The sequence below is a fragment of the Clytia hemisphaerica genome, unplaced genomic scaffold (assembly GCF_902728285.1).
Source record: "Clytia hemisphaerica strain Z4C2 unplaced genomic scaffold, Clytia hemisphaerica genome assembly, whole genome shotgun sequence".
Lineage (NCBI taxonomy): Eukaryota > Metazoa > Cnidaria > Hydrozoa > Leptothecata > Clytiidae > Clytia > Clytia hemisphaerica.
The window spans coordinates 941310-948821 of record NW_027103806.1 but is presented as its reverse complement, the minus strand read 5'-3'; the positions used below and the strand labels follow the sequence as shown (position 1 = coordinate 948821).

Genomic DNA, 7512 nt, shown 5'->3' with positions numbered 1-7512 from the left:
TAAAAGAATGAATATAACAAAGATACCTTTATTCGTCTTTCTCTGGACATCATCTAAAATTTTAATATAAAATGGGAATAAAATTGAAAACACACATTACATCTGGCACTTAATTATTATACCTGTGATATTCTTATAAATTTATTTTAATTCACGTTTATAAAAGTAATTCAATCTGCTATCACCAAAACAATCATTCTCCCTGAGCTGATTTGCAGTCAAATCAAGATCAAATTAGACAAATGAAAAGTATCAATACAAACAAATCCTACAGTTGAAGGCATCTCTGGCGTAATTTGTTTTGCTGGGCTTCTTTTCAACAGATCTTTTGTTCGATATTGTGCATTTTTAGACTTTTCCAACCTATAAAGAAAATTATGACTTTCTTCAGCTTTCTTAGCTAAATAAAATGAAAGTGTATGAAGATTGAGATACTTGATGCGCCACAAAAAGGTTTCTTTATTTACATTGAATATTTTTTATGTATAAAAATTTCAAATTATTTCAAAAGACCCAATCTTTTTCCATAGGAAAGAAAAAACATAACTTTAATTTTGATTCATTTATTAAATTTGGTTCATTAGATCGAAAGTTATGTTCAATTGAAGAAAAAAGTCACTTTCAGAAAGTGTTCAAAAAAGTTAAAAATCGACCTATCAAATTAAACAAAGTTTGATTACGTATGATACATCAGCTTTTTTGTTTTAGTCATTAAAAATAATAATTAGCTGTCCAAATGACTTTTTCTTACATAAAGGAACATTGCATTTCAATAAAAGGAAGAAAATTTGTCGGAAAATGTCAAAAAATAGTAAGATTCATAAAAATACATCAAATATGGGTTTTGAGGTAAATCCAGCCTAGAACCAAAAGATTGAGAAAAATTTTGGTAAAAGTAAATTTAAGTGATTTTGAAGAAGATTTCAAAGCCTTACGGTTCTTTAGTTTCAAAGTTTCATGTGTTTAATTACTAAAAAATGCTCTATCATAGTGAAGGCTATTGCGATTGCCAATTTTAGAATAAAAATTTAATAGGTCAATTTTCAATGTTTTCGAGCATTTTCTGAAAGTTACTCTTTTATTCAATTGATTTACTTTTGATCTAATGAATTAAATTTAATAAATGACCAGTCAAAATTTTAAATTTCTCTTTTTTCTTTTGAATTAAATAGAAATAGTTCTTTTAAAACCTTTAGATCTCGAGAAAATTAATTTTAAAGAGAGAAGCTTTTTTATCGAGCACAAAAAAATCAAACAAACTTGTTAAGATAAAGATTTTCAGCTATACTGAAGGGCAACTGAGTTCAAAGGTTTCATATATATATAGCTCATCAATGGTGAAGCAAATACTTGCAAATTGCACGGTTGAGAGTTTGAGTTTTAGTCTTTCCCAAAAGACAACATCAGAGTGACTGTACTCACATGATTACAATATACTAACTAGGACAAACCTGCAAAGGAAAAAATTAAAGACAGAGAATATTTTACTTACACCTTATTGACAAGTGTATTTTGAACTTCATCAGCGCGTCTGTATTTCAGCAACGGACTATTATCAAATCTATCCTTGGTTGTATTCAATTTTGGAATAGGAGGAAGTTTGGGTATTTTGTGCAAGGATATATTCTTTGGAGATGAGATTGAGGCATTCTTCTTGCTCGTAGTCGACATATTTCTATGATAGATAGAAATCAGTTTTTTGAAGAAAGGTGTTATAACAATATTTTAAATAACATTTATTCCCTTCCACCTGAGAAACTTCTTTGTATAATAAAGTTTGAAAAAGGTGAAATAAGCACTTCATACATTAAACATATTAAAGATGTGGGTTCATCATTAAAAATGAACAAATTCTGCATGCATAGGAAAGGAGAAGAGTAAGCATGGTGGTAGTTTTTGACACAATTTTTTCTTACATCCTCAAGATGCAAAATTTTGTTTTGCAACAAAAAAAATGTGTTTTAAATAAACGAGGTACGTTCTAAAGAACTTTTATAGTTGGGTCTATAATGTTCTTTCATAGGAAATTTTCTTTATATTGAGAAAATAATCGTTTTAAATCCAAATTTAAAAAAATTTAAAGCTTGAACTTTCCAACAATGAAATTTTTAGATTTCTCCTGAGAAAATTTAGTTCGAAGTTGAAAAAGGTTTCAAATGTGAAGTCTACAGTAAAAAAAATAAAGAAAATTTTTACAGTATTTGAAATGTATTATGTCAATAAATTATTTTCAGTATTTTCATTTTTGAACCAGTTCGAACAACAAAAAACTGCCTGAATCCAGACTATCAAAATACAAAAGTTGTATTTTTTACTGCTTTATACACCGGGTGTTTTAAAAGAGTGCACAAGTTTGATTTAAGATTGTGAGAAAACTAAAAATGTTATAGATCTAAACTTTTAACCATTAGAAAGAGGAAAGGTTTACTGAAATTTTGAGCTATTATGCTTTAAGTTTGCTTGATGTGTTCAAAAGTTATGAAGAAAATTCTAAAAAATTATCTTTAGAAAAAGCGTCATTTTAGAGAAAAATGTAATAAAATTAAATTTTTTTCAATTCTTCCTTTATTCTTTTGATGATCAAAACAATCGAAAGGTCCTCGAATCTTTAGGTGTTACAAAAGAATCAAAAAAGGCTTTTTGCATGAATTTAATCCCCTCTTTTTTCTCAAAAATGATTCTTTTTAGAAAGAAAATTTTTTCAAATTTTCTTCTCATATCGTCAACTGCTCTAACTTGGGACGATTAGTCGAAACATGGGACTGTTTGATATCTGGCCTGTATTTTCACTTATTGTTAAATCTCTTTGACAACAAATTTGTTTTGATAACTTTACCAAGTTCATCAATCATACTTAACATAACATGTCACGATAACTTTCACTGATAGCGCACCCTTTTTAAATTTTTTGTTTTCATTCAAAATGACCAGATGTCGATTGGAGAATTAGGGAGCACCTGCCGCCTAACTGCCTATCGCCCGATGGGATTAACAAATAACGAGTGTGTAACTTGCCACGCAAGTGACGTCAAACACTCCATCGTTTTGCCACGAATTTGGTCTTCTTCGTTCCAGACATTTGTGTGTGTTCCACTACAGATTTTTTTCATATTTCGATTTAACACACCTACTTGGTGTGAAAGAGAAATCGTATATTTTTAATACGCCATTCATTAATTCAAATCAAATGACTTTGGAGGTTCGGTGAAATGGTGGCCGAATTGTCGTCCCATGTTTTGTCGGATAGTCCCAAGTTAGAGCAGTTGACGGTAACTTTTGAACATGTGAAGCAAATTTAAAGTGTGATAGCTCAAAATTTAGGTTAGCCTTTCTTCTTTCTGATGGTGATTAGTTTAGATTCATAACATCTTTATTTTTCTCACAACCACACTTCAAACTTGTGCACTAAACACCTGGTACTTAATTTGACTAAATCTGATTTTGTTCTACTTTTGCAGGACTTTTGCTTGAGTGCTTGCGTGCAACATTGGGTACAAAGTCCAAATATATGTTTCCCATAAATTTTAAATTTTATAAAGTTAGGGCTATACTGATCTATCGGTTATCAGAATCAATCAATATTATCCAATCTTTTTTAATGAAACAAATGCTCACATAGATACTTTTAATTCTCTTGACGTACATGTTCATATTCTAAAGGGTATTTCGAATTGAAGGTCCGCTGGCAAGTTTATAAAGTTGATATGACTCCCAATACTTTTCATTACCAGACGATGTCAAGCGAGCAACTTCGAACAAAATACGCAATCGAACCAATCGAACATAATCAAATGTGATCAAATAATTGCGATTTGATTGTCCAATGTAATCGAATACAACCTTATAAAATTGAACCAATCGAATGTAATCAAACATAATCGAATACATAGAGCGTAATCAAAATTGAACGACAAATTCTGGGTAATATTCGATTGCCATTCGATTGCGTTCGACAATTGAATACACCTTCCCCGTAATTCAAAGTTCTCAGAAATGGCCCGGGAAAATGTGCGCTCCACTGTTGTGTATAAAATTGTTTGGGAGGTAAAGAAACGCGTTTTTGCCTGCAAGGCCGAGGGGTTAGGGAAAGTGGGTTTTCAGCTTCTAACACTTTTGATAGCGTTCTTCTTTTGGGAAAAGATTTTCAGGGTGATATAATATCTGAATAGATTGAACATACTAAAATTTGAGGGGATTTTGTTTGACAGAACTTAAGAACAGCTCAAAAAACCAACTTTCCCTAAGGTAGCAACTCCAGAAGATTTTTCAAGTTTTAATTTTTTTTTCAAAATCTATCCTATCTTGTAGAGCTTTGAAAAAGAAAGAAAATGAGGGGTCATAGGCCTCCAGAGGATAAGTGGTTGTAAAGATATTCAAATTTTAGTGTCAAAATTTTGACTAAAAATGTAAAAAAAAGGTTAGGAAAATAGCTTGGAAAAATTCGAAAAATGTGTCAAAAAAGAAAAAAAAGAAATTTTCCAGTCATGCTTCTTAAATTTTGCATATCTCTTTTTCTAGTGTAGCTAGAGACCTCAAATTTGGAGGGAGAATTCTTTGATGGTGTTAAAATATTATTATATAAAAATATTTGTAAAATATTTAGTATATTTATCAAAATAATGAAAGATATATCTTTTTTTGAAAAAAGAAGACATTGCATTGTTTTATTTTTGTTTTTGAAGAAAATTAGCTTGGAAAAGGTTGAAATGAGTCAAAAAAGGTGGTAGGACCCATTTCAAGGGGCCTCGGAAATGGAGGAACAAAAACTTATGAGTGCGATAAGTTTTTTCTGAAAAGTAGAAACCCCAAATGAAAAGAAAAATCCATTCGGCAGAAATAAAAACTTTTTTTTGGGGACATTCCCATGCTAAAGAAGCAAAAAAGTTAAAAAAACTACATAAAATAAAATGAAAGAACTAGAATTAGCGAATGTGATTTTGAATCCTCACCCTTTTTCTGATAAACATACAAAGTTTCAGCCTCCAATTACTTTTTCCTCCGTTTCCAGACACATTTATTCTTCGAAAGTTGCAAATTTCTTTTCTCCCGTCGGCAAACAATTTTCAAAATGTTGCAAAACATTCGGCATTTTACCAATTTGCCGTCTAGCCCGTGTCCACAGTGTTATATACCGCTGGAAAGCTAAGATCACGGGCTTTCTTTTAGTAAAAACCGGAACGCTTTAGCATACATAGAAGAAAAGTTAGAAGGGTTCAAAGTTCACGGAAAAATGAAACATTTGGTTTGACGTCAACGATAGTTGCGTGACTTCTGGAGTCGCTACCTAAGGAAACGCAGCAGGCATACACAAAACGGGTTTGTTTACCTCCCAGAAAGGTGTATTGCAATTATTCGATTGTGTTCAATTGATTTGGCGTTCGATTCGTTCGATTGACACCGTCTGGTCATTCATTGGGCCAATGAATAAAAAATTACCCCCTAATGGATGACATCAATTTTTGAAATAAATTTTGGCACGGAATTCCAGGCAAACTTTAAAGAGAAAGTATCGGAATTCCATGAATTTTACTTAATTTTGCATTAAAGTATTGGAATTCCATGATTTTTTTAGGTTACAGTAACGGAATTCCACTGTTTGGATAGGTATTTTGTAAATTTGTTACGGAAATTCCGGACTTTCTTGAAAGCAATTTGCTACGGAAATTCCATGTCGTCCATTGGGGGTAACGAATAAAAACTGGAATGGCCCATTACACTACAGTTAGTGTACTTTTAAAAGACCAAAAAATAAGTTGGGAAAAAGGGGAGTGGCAAGTGGGTGTGTCTGAAAGAATTTTTTATTTTCATATTTGAGCAAAAAGTAACAACAAAAACGAATAGCTGCTGGGGGAGTAGAAATGATTGCTTCAGAAAAGAGAGTTTTTTAGAGAAGCGAGCGAGCGAGAAAATATAAAAAATATGAAATAATTATAAAATGGTAATTTGGTGACTTACCCAGCTTTAAACAATAGCTCATCAACACTTTGTTATTAAATTTAAATTAGATTAAAATGCAAATTACATGATAAAACGGTTTGTCTCATTTTGATGATTGAAAAACTTGACAAAACTTACAACTTTGCTGCTGCGATTTGCTTCAGCGAAAAATTCAAGCATGATCTTTCGATTTCGATTTGTTTTTGTTTACGGTTACGGGGAGTAGCATGTTCATTTAACCTCGTTCTGATGTAAAAATAATTCTGAGAAAAAAACGCCCTCGTTACCACCTCACTAAACTAATCCCGCCACTGCACTTTTATCCGACAGACCAAGAATTCTTGGACAGACTGAGGACGACGGCGTTGTATATCAGCACTTTTACGTCGATCTTTGGAGAATTTTGCCAAACTAACCTCTCCACCGGGTCAAAACTAGAGTTAGAGAGAAGAGAAGCTGACCCTGCCCTCCGATATCACCGGACACCGGACCCTATCCCGGGATAGTTTCCTACCCATAGATAGGGAAATCACAGCGCTTACCAGACATTGTAGTCTGTGCTCGCGACACATCAGAGCCATGCTGTATTGATGATGATACTCGCACAGTTACGGGAGAACCTTGCGTTCTCGCAGGTTCTGAACATATGAGTACCATCACCACACCACATTCAATGTCCAGCATATATCTCCCCATACTCTTGTATCAGAGTAATGGTACCCTATCCCCCTCACATGGTACATTCACTTGCCAAGTAAATTGCAGCACCGAGTGGGAATCGAACCCTAACCTCCAGCACGGAAGTCAAGAACGCTGACCACTACACTACTGCGCCTGCAAAACTAACTGTATGCTTTTCCAAATCGTTTCAGACGCTGCCCCCGCGCCATCCTCGAAAGGGCATACATAAGCTCCCTATTGTTCACTTTAAAAATACTTTTGTGTCATTCTTGTCTATCTGGCTCATGATTGGAAATCGAATGGACAAGATTTTCGAAAAAGAATTTTGAGTGAAATAGAAGATTAAGAAGGAGAAGAGGTGGCGCGGATGATCAAATTGATTAAAGTTCTATTGCTATCTTTTTTGGCTGATCTGAATTATATGGAATTTACCAAAAGAGGAAAAGCTATTATTACTGCAATTAGACTTCAGCACGATATCGAGGCAATGGAAAAGTGGTCTGGTGACTGGTTGTTGAAATTCCTGAAAAGTGCCACGTGTTGACACTAGGGAAATTCTGGAACATTCAACATGCACATCCTTACGAGATCACTGGCTTTGTCCTAGAACATGTTGATCAAGAGAAGGATCTTGGAGTGATTATTGATAGTGAATTGAATTTCGAAAAACACATCTACACCAAGATCAAGAAGGCTAACTCGATCGTTGGATTGATTAACAGAAGCTTCGACTTCCTTTCTCCCGAGATGCTCCGCACACTTTTCATTGCATTTGTGAGACCTCATCTTGAGTACGCGCAAGCTGTTTGGTCTCCACGGCTGATCAAACACTCTGATGCAATTGTAAGTGTCCAACGTAGGGCCACAAGACTTGTCGGTGGTTATAGAAACCAT

The 7512-nt window shown here is 33.6% G+C and overlaps 1 long non-coding RNA gene across 2 annotated transcripts; it reads right to left on the bottom strand.

Moving 5' to 3' along the window:
* Positions 1 to 26: 26 nt before the first annotated feature.
* Positions 27 to 6143, bottom strand: LOC136806474 (uncharacterized). 2 transcript variants are annotated; one of them, XR_010846568.1, is made up of 4 exons: positions 6076 to 6143; positions 1493 to 1675; positions 273 to 363; positions 27 to 53 (listed from the first exon to the last, which is right to left on the bottom strand). It is a non-coding gene; the product is annotated as an uncharacterized lncRNA (long non-coding RNA). The 2 variants fall into 2 exon arrangements; XR_010846567.1 differs by having other exon boundaries at positions 5956 to 6139.
* Positions 6144 to 7512: the final 1369 nt, after the last annotated feature.